The sequence below is a fragment of the Oreochromis niloticus genome, linkage group LG11 (assembly GCF_001858045.2).
Source record: "Oreochromis niloticus isolate F11D_XX linkage group LG11, O_niloticus_UMD_NMBU, whole genome shotgun sequence".
Lineage (NCBI taxonomy): Eukaryota > Metazoa > Chordata > Actinopteri > Cichliformes > Cichlidae > Oreochromis > Oreochromis niloticus.
In genome coordinates, this window is record NC_031976.2 from 21,611,012 (window position 1) to 21,625,940 (window position 14,929).

At 40.0% G+C, this 14,929-nt stretch overlaps 1 protein-coding gene across 5 annotated transcripts in view; it reads left to right on the forward strand.

Moving 5' to 3' along the window:
• celf3b (cugbp, Elav-like family member 3b) overlaps positions 1–14,929 on the forward strand; it is a 32,619-nt gene that overhangs the window by 3,937 nt on the left and 13,753 nt on the right. The window lies entirely within an intron of this gene.

A 14,929-nucleotide genomic window follows, 5' to 3' on the forward strand; every position in this document is an offset into this window, starting at 1 on the left:
CCATTAGTAACACTGACATAACTCAGCAGCCGGCAGGCGTCTTGCTGCTAAGGACAAACACTCCCTCTCGCTGGAGACACATAGGGTACTCCGTAAGCATTATCATCTCCATTTCTCTATCTTTCTCTGTCGCTCCATCTCTCTGTCGGCCCCTGCGTTAGCCTCCGGTGATAGCTCCCGCCTAGAGAGTGTATGTAATTAATGTGGCCATTCCCCTTTGTCTCATCCCAGTCTCCCTCCGGTCGCTCCAGTGAGGGATTGTGCGCTGCACCGGGGCCGGGGTAGGACGGTGTTCATTATGGATGGGAAACTGCGAGAGCGGTGTCTGTCTCGCAGGCTCTACCTCTCTGTCACTCCTGCTTTCTCTCTATCTCTCTCTTTTTCTTCCCTCTCTGACCTGATTTCCACTGCAGTTAAAAACGGATATTACTGTATGCGTTTTGGAGCATTTTGTATTTTTGCGCCGTGCACACTGTGTGGCTAAAATACGAAGTGTTTAATCGAAATGACATTTTCCCAGTTTTATCCGACTCCCAATTTCCACCATTTATAACAGAATAGTAAGCGTACTTCTACCATCTCTGAGGCGCTCTCTCTCGAATTCTCTGTTCGTCGACTTGCTACTGATCAGAATTTCACTTCATGCACCTTCTTCCTGAGCCAGAGTGTTGATAAGATCTGTGTGAAAAAAACTGTGGAAAAAGAGCGTGAGGAAAAGGCGCTGGGGGAAGGGAAGTGTTGTGACACACACAAGCATGAAATCTCTGCATACATATTGCATTCATGCATGCTTTTTTTGAACCTCTATGCAGTCACACATTCGCAGCCACCTATACAAACACACTATAGTGACAGTAATCCAATTAGAGACTGCTAAGAAGTCTGACCTTTTTTCATAATCACCTTTCTGCTGTCTGCTGTGTCTCCCTTTTCTTGTGTGCACTGCCCTTTGTCCTTTAACTCATTCTTAGTTTCTCTACATTCCTCTGTGATGTCTCTAAGCGCAAAAGGGAAATCATCTATACGGCTGACTTACAAGAACATAATTGCTGCAAATTTCCAGATAAATTGTGATAGATATTCTGGACACACAGAGGAAACATTTGCAGGGCGGATACTCATTAGCTGCAAAGATTTACTAAAGAGTCAGCATGTAACAATCAGAAGCACCACTCCCCTGAGGAAGGCTGGTGCTGAAACAAGGGTGTGGCATTCGTGGGCTGATATAGGCCTGGACTCTTAATGAAAAGCATAACTTTTTCTGCATTTGGTGTGTCTTGCTTTCCGGTTGGATCACTTATTCTGTCTAATTTGAGCCAGAAGTGTTCATAATGAAGCACTTGCAAGAATTTTAGCATGTCTGAGCTCAGTGAATTGGTTCATGAATAGCAGTAAATGAGGGGCTGACACAGTTTGTCATCAACACTTCCCTTTAGTTGAAGCACTCACAAATATTTCCATCAGCAGCCCCATTAATCACTCTGGATGTCGTTTGGGGTTGGAATGAGGACCAAAGTGCAGCCACTGAAGTAGAGGGAAGTAACAAAAGTCGAGTCTTTAGTTTGGTTGACATAAAAAGCCCTAAAAGGGAAGTGACACACAAATTCAAAAAAATAAACTCAAAGAGCCTAGGAATCAATCAAGAGAATATGGAAACAAGAAGGGGAAGACAGGACTACACAAATATACACAGATGAAAACGGTCAACGATGGGTGAGGACGGTTAGGGCGGGGCAGGCGATCTAGGGGGGAAAAGAACAGAAAGTAAAACTAGTACAAGACTCAAAATTGGCATTCAGAGTAAAACGATAAACAAAAGACAAATAGGACTGAGTATGAGAGGGTACTAAACAAAAAGACAGAGACAGGAAAGCACAGGAGGAAAAAGTCATCAAGACATCGAACAGAGAGAGAGAAAATGAAGAAACACTACCTAAACTAAAAACACACGAACAGACATGTATTAATCTCAAAAGAGGAACCAAAGCCCAGTTAAAATAAATGAATCAAAATTGTCTCCAATACTAATACAGTAATGAAATCAAAACAAGAAGCACAGCTCAGTCATATTTAACAAATATCCAGAGCCATGACACTGGTTTGGTGACTACAGCTGACGTATGATAACATTTTAAAGCGATTAACCAAATTAAATTAAATTTCTCCATTTAATTCTATATTTTGATGCTTAGCTTTGTTAACTTTGCATAGAGCAGCTAAGGTTTAGCTTTGCTATCACATTTCAATAACCACTGAAACCTGTGTGTCAACCCGGTCTCGTGCCAAACTGTGAAAAATCTGTTTGTTCCTGATCATTGACGCAAATTTTGTTGTCAGCACCACTTTGAAACTATTGTATTTCAGTGCTAAGTATATGCTTTGTGTGAAAACCAAGAACATTTTCCATTTTTCCAAACCTATCCCAGTAGTTTAAATATCCAATTCGCTAGTTGTGCATTTCTTTGTAAGTGGCGTTTGGTTACTAAGAACATTAAAGGCTCCATTGCCGACATATTTACGACTCTGTCACATGTCAATCAACGGCAGAACTGGCTATAGTTTCTGTCTACTTGAAAGTGACAATTTGGGATCCGCCCACTTTGCCCTTCCAGCGATTATTTCTCCCATTATCTCTGAAACTCTGAAAATCTCTGGCTGGCACGTCACAGTTTAAATCGCTAAACCTAACCGGGCTGTTTTTAATACCAAAAGCTATTGTATTTTAAATGGATAACATCTTAAAAAATAAGACAAATGATTAAAAATCTGTCACATGTAAGATTCAAAGCAAAGTTTCTGGTGTGACCGGTGAAATTTTGTTTTTACTTTTAAAAGTGGAAAATATGAACTTTTTGTACCCAAACATAAATCAGTACATCCGAGACTAGCGGAACAAAAATCGTGTTCATGGACACAAATGTAAGGACAGGAAATCTGAGTACAGGACCACAGAAAAGCTGGAAAATTTGTTTACAGAAACGCAAGTTAATAGATTAGAGCTCGTGACTGTTTCGGGAACTGCCGTGAGACTGTGTTGCGCATGTCTCCCCCGTCCCCTTCCGTTCCCTTGCCTATATTGACTTCTTTGACGGGATTTAGAAATGACTTAAGAAGATTTTTCACTCTCTCTCACACATCCTCCCTTTGTCCCATTCTTTTCTCTCCCTAAGAAATGCTTTTTCATCTCTTCCGTATTCTTCCTTTTATTTCCCCAGACCTGCCATATGCTTTCTCTCTCATTCAATTTCATCTCTCCCCCCCCCACACACACACACACTCTCAAATCCCCTCTGTCCTGTGTTCAACTCCTCCTCCTGACGTCTTCCAGTTTCTCTACAGCAGTAGAATATTACACTAGCCTGAACCCTTTCATTTCATGGTATTCCTCTCTCATCCCTCCTTTTCCCTCCCTGCTGTCTTTTACTCGTTTTTTTCTCTCACTGCACACTAGCGCTTCCTCCTCGGATTCTCATTTCACAGTCATTAATGGTAACCCTTCTAAGTCCTCCTTCTCTCTTGCGCGCGCCATCTCCCTCCTCCGCCCTCCCCCTCGCAGTTCCTTTACCCCTCGTCTCATTTTCCCTCCTCTTGATTAGTTGACCCCTTTGACCATTTCACACACCCCCATCTCATCCTCCCCCCTCCCCTACTCTTCTTCTTTGCCGGCTCTATTTGTTAAGCTTTGTGATGAGTTTATCACAAACTCATTTTCATAGTCAGATTCTGAGCTCCCTGTGAGGCACGAGGGCTGAGGTGTGTGTGTATATGTGTGTATGTGTGTGAATCTTGGGATCACTCTAAACTGCAGGCAGCGGAGGAACGTCAGGCACCTCATGCAATTTTAATTGAACTGTAGCATCACACACTCAGATGTGTTGCTTTTACACCCACGGCCTAGCAATTAAACGTTCGATGACAAGTCCAACGCTACAGAGTGTTACTGCTCCTGCCTGCCACTCACCGATGGGATTTAATGCTCTGATCGGCCAGTAGAGAAATGAAAAGAAGAAGAGAAATGCATAGAGGTGTGCTCTATAGTTTCAGCAAGGGGCGATAGACTGTCAGACGGAATAAGAAGAAAAAGTGCAGAGGGATTGAGAGAGGGAGATACGAACAGATGGCCTTATCAGAGTGTCCTGCGCCTTGTGTTTAATTTGGACACAGAGGGAATGAGAAGCGACGAGGGAGCATGACAAGAAGACAGCGAGAGGGAGGGAGCAAGATAGTACATGATATTTGTCACAGTAGCAGAAATTTAACAGTGGAACCACTGGTAAAGTCCCGCGGTAGCAGACAGATGTTTTGGTGTATTAGATGTGGTGCAAAGATTCCCTCTGGGATACATCCATGTGAAAGAGCTTATTTTTATCCGCCACATATTAGCATTTATTTTCACATGAAGATTAAATTCATGTGTGCATGCAGGGGTTTCCTCATTATTTCCAAATGCAAATAATCTAAATATTTAGTGTCGTAAAAGCCTGCCCCCACAGATATATTTCTGCTCTTATTTTGTAGATATCTTATTAAAGGTGTCTCATTCAAGGAACCACTTTTACTTCTGCAAAAAAAGCCATACTGTAGTAGATGCTCGATTTTAAAGGATAAAATATATAAAATCAACAGCTGAGAAATTATTCTATCCAAGCAGCCAAATAAATTCCACAAAACATCACAAAATAGCTTAAATAAAGTAGAATAGCTGAACAGAATGCATACAATAGTAAGACAAAACCTCAGTACATATATTTCATGGATTTACTTAAATTAAAAGCTTTGATGATCCACAGAAATACACTGTTTGGCTGGCTTTGCAGCTAGTGTGGGTCTTGTTATTTCAGAGAGATTGTAGCACTTGGGTGATACCATGTGTCCGAGGTCAGAGGTGAAGGCTCAGCTTCCAGTGAACAAATCCAGGATAACCATTAGAAGGACATGTCATCCCCAAAGAGTGTGTGGACCACTGTAATCTAGCACAATGCACAAGCGACAGTTTGGATACATATTCTTCTCTCCTTAATAATAATTATGCCTGCAGTCAGAATATTTCTACAGTATAATTAGTTTAACTTGTTAATTTGTTGCCTGATTGTATAATTTTTTCTCATATCTTAAGCTTTCATTTTTGACAGTTTAGTATGTAAGTTAAAAAGCTTGTATTTCTTGTACATTCATTGGAGACACTAACAGACACACGGCTCAGTCATAGTTTGCGTACACGTACACCGGTAAAAGACACTGTTATACACACAGGCACACTCGTGCTCATGCAAACATCAAATTTAGAGTAATCATTCATACATAACTATCCTTGTTTCATCCTAATCCCCCATGCATCTCTCCCTCCCTCTGTCGCTGTTCATCAGGCCACACTTCCCTCCCAGCCTGGCTAGATTTTAACCTCGTATCTCCCTCTGCTCTCCATCTATCGCTCTATCTCTCTGCAGCCCTACTGCTGCTGTATTTCCTCCCATATCTCTCCCCTTATCTGCTTCTTTTGTTCTTTGTTGTCGATATCTCTCTCTCCATTTAATCTGCACGCTCTCTTCTCTTTGTGTTTATCGCTCCCTTCATCTTTGTGCTACTTCAAACACAACTGTTTGTACACACACATACATCTACCTGCTTGTACACACACACACACACATCTGTTTGGTCACACCGACATCCGCAGATCTCAATGTAGGTGAAATTAAAGTGTGATAAGCAGCTTACCAGGTGTGTGTTGTCATGCTTCACTGCTCTCAAGGCAGCACTCTGCTCCCTGTTTTTTGATTAGAGCCAAACTGAAGCTCTCTCTCTCTCTCTCTCACACACACACACACACACACACACGATGTACTTTCTGTGACACACTGAATGTCTAATGAATTATTATAAAGCCAGAAGAAGACAAGTACTTAACAATAAGAGATACTAGAGAGGATTGGTGCATTTATTAAAAAAAGAATAAAAGTTTGTAGTGGTGATATTGATTAAATACATTTAGTCTGACACTGAGCACTGATCCGGCTTTTTTTCATTTCCGATATGACACAGTTACCTTGGCTTTCGGTTTCTGATGATAATGAGCACTGATCTGATACCAGCCTTAAATTAATAAGCTGTAATCCTCACTGTGAGGAAGAGACTAGGAATCCTTCCTTTATTCATAAGATAACATCAGGCTATACTTAAACTTTTTTTTTCTCAACAGAATCAACACATCCAAGACTATAAATGTTGACTCACTTGAGCAAAGTTAGCAGTGAAGTAAAAAAAAACTTTTTCAAACACACAAAGAAAATCTGTTAGTGTAGCAGCGTGAAATCCCTCCAAACTCTCAACACTTTGCTGTTACTTTCCCCCATTTCACATTAGGTCTCACACTAACAAACAGTGTGCTGCTGTGTCATGCATGAGCTGGAAAACAGAACAACAGAGAACTGATGTGAACAGCACGATGCACCGGTGCATCGCTGGTCGTTTTAGAGTAAATGCTGGATCTTGGAAAAGTGTTGGGATTTTACTAATTCTGTGAGGTCTAAGCTCTCGCTGGCACAGCTAAACTTATGTTGTGGAGAAATACAGAACAAAAACATATGGTTTGTCAGGTGTCAGTCATAATGACACTGGCAGGGTTATAAGCAATAAGCTGTTTGACAGTGTAAATTTAACTACAGTATTTTCAGGGTTAAGGCTTGATCGTGGAAACACGTCTATAGCTGCGAAGCATTTTATTAAGTCAGATCAAAAATCAAAACCATGAAAACTGAACTGACTTCCTTGACATCCTGTGTATGTATAGTATTGATGAGATCAGACACAGATGGTTAGAGGGTGCAGAAACAGCAGCTTCTTCTTTATAATTAGTGTCACTTCATTCTTTTAAGGGCAGCCCAAGAAATAGAAACAACATTGGAAATATCACCATAAATAATCGCTTTTCCCTTTAAGTATGTCAGTAGTGTTATGTGCCTGGGAAGATAGATGCGATCTCTTCAGGTATACATCAACCACTACTTTTAGTTGATGTTTATCAGATCCACTTAGGATGTGTCCATGTTGTGTATGTCCTGTGTGTGTTTCCATGTGGAATCTAAGATGCTTGGCAGACAGCCTCCCTGTGGGGCAAAGCTATGATGAGCAATTATCCACTAGGGCGACTTTGTAGGCTAATTTAGCATATTTATGTGGTCAGCAGCACTGTTTACTATTCCCCTTCACTGCTTACTGCTGCACTTTCAATTTAGAACAGACCCCAAATCTCTCTCTCTCTCTCTCTTTCTCAGTTTCTCTCTCTCTCTTTCTATATTTCCTCTCTGTCTCTTCCTCCTCTCCCTCTATCTCTCCCCTCCTGATGGGGTTTGTGATGTGTATCGCTTACCCCCTCCCTCGTGCTGTTTCTCTATTTTTATCCTCGCCGTGTGTGGGATGGGAAGAGAGTAGAGGGACAGGTGTAAAATTGTGTGTGTGTGTGTGTGTGTGTGTGTGTGTGTGTGTGTGTGTGTGCGTGTGTGTACAAGAAGTAGACAAAAAGAGGAGGAGCTGGAGAGAGTGATGCAGAGGGGATATGCAGAGCAGAAGGGTGTTTGTGAGGGGATGTGTACAGCTAAGACCAAAAGGGATTTGGCTTGTTTGTTTAAAACAAAAGTCTTTGCTCTGTGCATGCATGTGTGTGTGTGTGTGTGTTTGTAAGTGTGCATGTGGGTACATTTTTGCATGAAACATGGGGAGAGAAAAAGTGCCTGCCTCATATTTCACCACAAAAATGAGGCAGAATCTAATCATAGCCTAATAAAAACCTGACCCTGGAGAGCGCCTGCCTCTTTAAGACCTAACACACATACACACACATGCACACATACTCTAACACACACTGTTGTTTATACAGGACTCCAGAGGACATTACAATGACTTACATTCATTTCCTAGAGACTTACCTTAACCTTAAGCTAGTGCTGGGTGGTATGAAATATGTATGGTCGTTTTTAAGATTCTGGTGGTTTCGTTTTATGTCACAGTATTGTTATTATTAGTATTATTTTTGCCTATGAGCTTACATACAGACTTTAATGTCATCATAAAAAAGAAATAAAACCTTTAATAAAACCACACAACCATAAGCAATAAATGTTCTAATCTTAGGCTCTGCTAATGAAAATCTTTGGCACATGGCTGTAGAGGCTGCTTTCTGTGATTTACCAGTATAAACAGATTTTATTCCTCATAAGAGTACTACCTGAACAAAATAAACACAGAAGGACCTTCATGTGTTGGCCTGTTTGTAAAATTATGTTTGTGTGGATGGATGATTACCAGGCCGCGTGTCTCTCAGATGCTGAACTCTAAAGTAGCACTAAAGTTGAGTCCATATCACACACCATCTGCTTTGTAAAGCCAGACAGCTTTAGCACAGCTTCGTGTCCACATTCACTGAATGAACAGACCTGAGTTGTAATTTTGTAAAGTTTGCTTCAAAACTTGCACAAGCACCTCTTTTTTGTAGCTATTTAAATCTTGGGTTCACACATTGGCTTATTGTAAACTGCCCACTGACTCTAACATCCTCATATTTAAAATAGAGAACAGTTTTTTCCTGGCTGAAAGTGGCCCTTTAGGGCGGCTAAGCACGATGTGTCAAGGCAATATATTAAAGGTGCATATAGAAAAATATATTTATCCATCCATCCATCTGTTTTCTTCCACTCATCCAATTCAGGTTTGCAGGCATAATAAATTTATACTTGAGTAAATTACCTCCACTTAAAAAAAGACTTTGCTTGGGGGGAAGGCCAAAACCTCTTTAGTGAGCAGAAACCTTTACAAAATAAGATAGATGTTCCACATTAATGCAGATAGAAACTGGAAATACATTTGACTGATTATTGTAAGCTTACAAGAGGATTATCTTTCCCATTTGAATAAAAAAAAAAATGCATTTCAGAGAAGAAAACAATTGTCAGAAATCAGAGTATGTGAGGATCACTTAAATGCGGTGACCTTAGCAATTGTTCTTGGATAGGGCTTTCACCAGTGATGTCTAGTGCCAGATCACCACTTTTTTTTTTTAACTTGAATTAATTTACTTTTCCTAACACTCCGTCTTGCATAGATTTTCATGGCATGGCATGCTTTAGCATGAGTTGGCATCTTTTATTTTGTCCATGTCCATGTGAGACTGTCTTTCTTAAACCTACAGCTTGCAATCCAGACATGGTGTCTCAGCATGTAATATTTATGTGTCTATACTGAGGCGGACGTATAGAACAGGACCATGCCGGGGGGGTGAATGAATGTGTGAATTTGTGTGAATGAAAGGGGAGGTTAAGCAGAGTGGAGGAGGGCCGTGAAGAGGTTTGGCATGAATAGGGGTGTATAGACAGGGAGGGGGGAAGGGTGAGACGGGGGAGGAGTAGAGGAGTTCGGTTTTGAGAGAAGGAGGAAACAAGACAAAAGTTTCCCATAATGAGCATGGAGGAAGGGGCAGGCGGGTGGTGTGCAGAAGAAAGGGCTTTTTCTGGGTGGTGGAGGAGTGGGAGGGAGTCAGGGCGCACTTCTGTCAATTTAAACAGAGACATCTGTCAGAGGGGGCCACTGGTGTGTGTCTGAATATGTGTGTATGTGATTAGGCGGGCAAGGGGATGACAGGACTTTGGTTGCACCTGGGGTATGACCTCCGCTCTGAGGTCCCCCCTCTAGCCACACTCCAACTTCGTATCTGAATAATGGCCGTTTTCCTCTGACCACAGGGCAATGCTGGAGCTTTATGTGACCACATTACACAGATGTAAATCACCACACTTAATAATGCTGCGTTCAACAACAGAAGACAATGAGAACAGGACAACAAGCCTCATACAGGAGACAGAGAAAACTGGGCTTCGGGTTTTGCTTTTAGTTCAGCGACCATGGTTGTGATTTAGTGCTATATAAATAAAAGTGAATTGAATTACTTAACTAATTTCCTATGACAGCCTGGTCTAAGGCAGTTAAAAATTGTTCATAAAGTATGAACAAATTCGGCAATGAGAATATTGATAAAACACTGATTTGTGTGTGATATGTTCATACACATGATTTACACACAGATTTTTGGATACGCGCTGTTAGTAAATGAGGTGTGAAAATGAGGCTGTTGTGCCTTATTTCACAGAAATCTATGCTTTTTTCTGGTGTTTCTGACAATTTGATGTCAGACAAAAATGTCTTTGTAGATTGAGTACATAAGTGGTTAACAAAAATTATTTTATTACCATGCTGGTGATTTCACTTTGGGTCTAGCTGAAATCTCTTTAGGGAATCCAAAAATGTATATATGCAAAAAACCCATTAAATACTAGTTGGTTGACTGACTTTTTAAAGTACTGCAGTAGTAACTTGTTGATTATAAGATATTTCTCAGTCACCTGCCTTAGCCAAGCCTGAGAGAGAGCTGTGCCTTCATATAAATATAAACAAGCCACATTTTAGTAAACTACTCATTTACATACTGTACCACGTCATATGAAGCTACACACTATTCAGATGCCATATAGACACAAAACAAAGAACACAAACAAAAGACAAATACAAAAAAATACAATCATACTAAATTAAATATGATCACAGTTCTGGTTTGCTATAAGCCTTTGTGGAACATGTAGAATGTTCCTTTGTTATAACTGGTAAGCTCTTCCAATATTTACTTCTGTTCACTGATAGCACAGTTTGTCCAAACGTGGTTTTGCCTAGAGGCACCTCGCAGTGAGTTCTTTGTATAATAAATTCATTTATACAAGGTGGGGAAGGCCATTTAAATCCTTATATATAAAACAAGCCCTGTTTTTTTTTTATTCTCACAGCTGAAAACCTTTTGTTCTTTCAAAAATGTCCCAGAGATTAAATTCAAAATGACCTTTTATCAAGCATTTTTATGGCTTTAATGAAAAAGTGATCCCGTTGAGGGTCGTTCCACTGACTATTCAGCATGTAAAAAAATTCACTGAAGAATGAAGAATATAGAAGAAATTTATATTAAAAAAAAATTACATTAAAAAAATATTGGTTTGGATTAGCTTGAAGTGTAACCTTCAGGCTTATACACTGCTTATGTTGAATTCTCTCAACATCATTTAATCTAAATGACTAAAATCCTTTCTCTATTTAACCCTGAAGCAACCGAGCTATTTTAGCGACAACTATGACTGAGTGGAATTATTTATTATATAATTATATTTTATGGAGGAATACATTTTAAATTTGTTTTTGTAATTTCACTAAAGTTTCCTGTACCAATAAAATAATATTTATTTAGTCAGTTATAGTTAGTTATCTCAGAAAAATATTTTTAAAACCTAAAGTACATTTGAATAAAATGTGCATTACACTATGCTAGTATCACTTTAACACAAAATATTAACAGTAATAGTGTGAGCAACAGCAAATTTTAGTTTTGTTTCAAGTTTTCGGCTCAGGATTGGATGTTTTTCCTTTATTACTACTTTATTACATGTTTCTATTACATCTTTCAAAAAGACTATTTCAAATATTTTGTGCAGAAACACTTAAAATACTGAAATAAATGAAAATTCTTAAAGTTATAAAAACTCAGTCTGTAATGTTTAAAAATGAAAAACTATTATGGGGTTATTAATGGCTGGTATACCTTTGAAAATTTAAAGTGTGAACTATGAATTGTTTTCCAAGAAATAGAAACAATTTCATGCATCTATTTTATTCCTGTGACATGCAAAAAAGCTAAATCATCACCAGTCAGTGTGGTGTTTTTAGTTCTGTTAGGCTGTTGTGAACACACAAGTCATTTGCATGTTTTTCTTGCTTTAATTTTCTGGGATCCTGCCTCATGCTGTAACTATCTGAGCATTCAAAAACGTGTCGCTGGCTCTGTGTTGAATGTAATCTCGGTGAATATGAGATTTTTGCAATCATGAATTTCTATGGCGCTGAGCAGCCTTTTTAATTCAGCCGTTCATTTCTCAAAAGACTTACACTCCCTAAAATAGAAAGAAGGTCCAAGTGCATAGGTCTAGCAGTTATCCGCTATAGTGCTGTTGGATTATGTTGGACTAAATCCAGAGGATCAAATTTCAGTGAGTGCTCCACTGCTGCATGCAGAATGTTCTCATTGGGGTTTGACAAAAACAGCATATAATATTATAGGGATCAACAGGGTAGTTAGTTCTGCTTTATGGATGGTTTGGTGCCTTTACTATGGAGCCTGATAAAGAGAAAAAAGAGAAGGAGAAAGAATAGAGAATATGGTGCTAATCCGAGAGGCTGATGAAGGGTTAACTGCCACACAGAGTACTGAGTGGAGAAGGAGGGCGGACTTCTCAGGTGTGAAGAAGAGAATGAGGGAGAGACAGAGGGAGGAGGGATGAGAGCAGGGGGATGGGCCGCTCAGGAGCTTGTATTGTGGTTGCAGGCCCCCGTTACCAGGCAACGGAGCTGAGCTGAGATGCCAGGTTGCTAGGTAACCTGAGGGATGCAAAGCCTAACGTGGTGTGATAGAGAGACGAGGTGGGGTGGAGCTGTTCTGCCGGGCTGCTCCACCTCAGCGCTCACTGTCTCTGTTTCTCACGTTTCAGTGTCTTCATCCAGCTGTGAATGAGAGGTGTGAGCCAGGGTGTCGCATTTACAATATCCTAAATGTGACACTGCGGGGTGGCTATGCATGGAACCATAACTGGCCACAAACAACAAAGCTGACGTCTATGCGTTTTCCTTATATTTTGGACCATCTTTTACTGTTGAATAACAGTAAAATATTTTAAGACTATTACAGCGAGTAGAATTTTTATCACAGTCCTGATGATTTTCCTTTGTGGGAGAGAGAAAACTTGGTTAGCACGGAGTATCGTTTGGTCTTTTAATATCACTTAAAATTAGGGCTGCTTGATTATGACAAAAATTAGAATCACAATTCATTAGCAAGGACTGCAAAACTAAATGTAAATGAAACAAAGGGGCCCACAAGTCAATCTATGCTTTGTGTCGGTCGCAAGCCTGGAAAAATGAGGAGGGATGTGTCAAGAAGGGCAAAGGGCATAAAATCTTTGCAAAATCAAATATGCAGATCACCATAATTCCACACTTGATTAGTCCAGACCTAGATGGAGACAGGTTATGAAGAAGAAAAAGAATAGCAAAGATGATAGATGAATTACACGCAACTGCGGTTTATGGGAGGCCTCAGTGAGGATCCGGAGCAGCTTGTGGGCCCGGCTAAGCCCTCTGATATCTGTGGAAAGAGGAGGGGTGGGGGCGTGGCATTTATAGATTTATGACAGCAAGGGAACTGTTCCGGGTGTCATTCCGCTCCTGAATTTCAGATTAATTATCTCCAAGATTTTTTTGGTCACGATTTAGATCACCATGGCTTAATAAGTTAACTTCACTTTTGAAACATAAAGAAAAATAGCCTTTTGTAGTTCAGACTCCTCGAAACCAAAGGGTTTCCAAACAGCTGAATTGGTTTCACTACTCTTGGTAATCAAAGTCGCTCTTCCTTTCATTGTGACTTTAGCTGAGCTAAACCTGCCGCAGCCTTTTCTGAGAGCAAGTTTAGTGTTTTAGAGAAATAAGTGCACCGCTGTGAGCAAAAGATGAAAGAAGAGCAAATAAAAAAAGAACAAAACAGTAATTGCTGGAATAGTTTTACTCAGATTATCCATTATCATTTAATTATTTCTAGCATATTTTTCCATAACTACACATCCTCTTTGTGTTTTTTTGTTAATAGATAGATTCAAGCGAGATCCACATTGTAGTTATTTGGTGCCTTTAACATTAGGCCACTAGATGTTGGAACCATGGATTTTTTTAAAAACATAATGAAGTAGTTAATCATTTGCCAAAATAACTGCACAATAATTTACGCTCACTGAATTATTGATGCGTCTCTCTTTGAAAGTGTTTAAAATTCAAAATTTGCATTCTAGCTTAAAATGCCTGCGTGATCACCATCAATTGTTTACCTCTCGCTCATTAATTTTACAATTAATTTGTTTAATCAGACTTACAATGTGTCCGCCCAAACTTTGTTGAGTCCAGAATAAAGGTAGAGTCGTATAAATCAGTCATGTGGTTTATTCTAAAATAATGTTTTCAATATTCACAGTTATAAACAGTGCTGCCTAGCATAGTTTTTTGCATGCTGATGATGAGGATGGATTTACTAAAATTCATGGAGAGAGTGAGAAAGTAAGAAGTAATGGTAAGAAAGAAAAAAAAGAAAGAGATAAAAAAAAAACGCGGCGATGGCCACGTCATCAGGCGGGGTATGGAGGGATTATGGAGCTGTGGGTCGGGGGGAATTGAGGATAGGCGAGAGGAAGAGGGAGAGAAATAATGCTAGATCGTGGAGAAGGGGTAAAAATAGTTTTCCTTTCTTGTGCACTCTGGAAAATAGACATCTGAAACTGTGTGGATGGAGTGCTCCAGAGAGAGATTGAAAGGGGGGAAGGGTGGACAAACACACACACGCGCGCGCGCACACGCTCACAATTGAATGTTGTGATGCTGTGCTCTGTAATCAGTTTTATATTACTGTTTGTGATAACATTTGTTTCTTCTTGCGATTTAATGACAAAAAAGGGCCAAAAGAACAAAATGATAACATTGATTTAGCGCCGTCGTTTAATCCATGTCCCAAATAGTGTTTGTGCGCTCACATTTACATGCACACACTACCCCTTTCCCCCATAACACGGTGCAATGGTTTATTCCACTGATTTTGCGTAGGTGGGGGAGGGGGGGAGAATACGATTTGATTGGATAATCCAAGGATTTAATATCCCCTAATCCTGGCACAATCCTCTCTGCATTACTGCAGGGAGTAAGATTAACAGTATGTGTGTAGTATGTGTTTGCTTCGGTGTGTGCCAAAGGGCGGATGCTCTGAGAAGGGGGAAAACTGTAGTGGATACTGTGTGTCAGTGTATGTGTG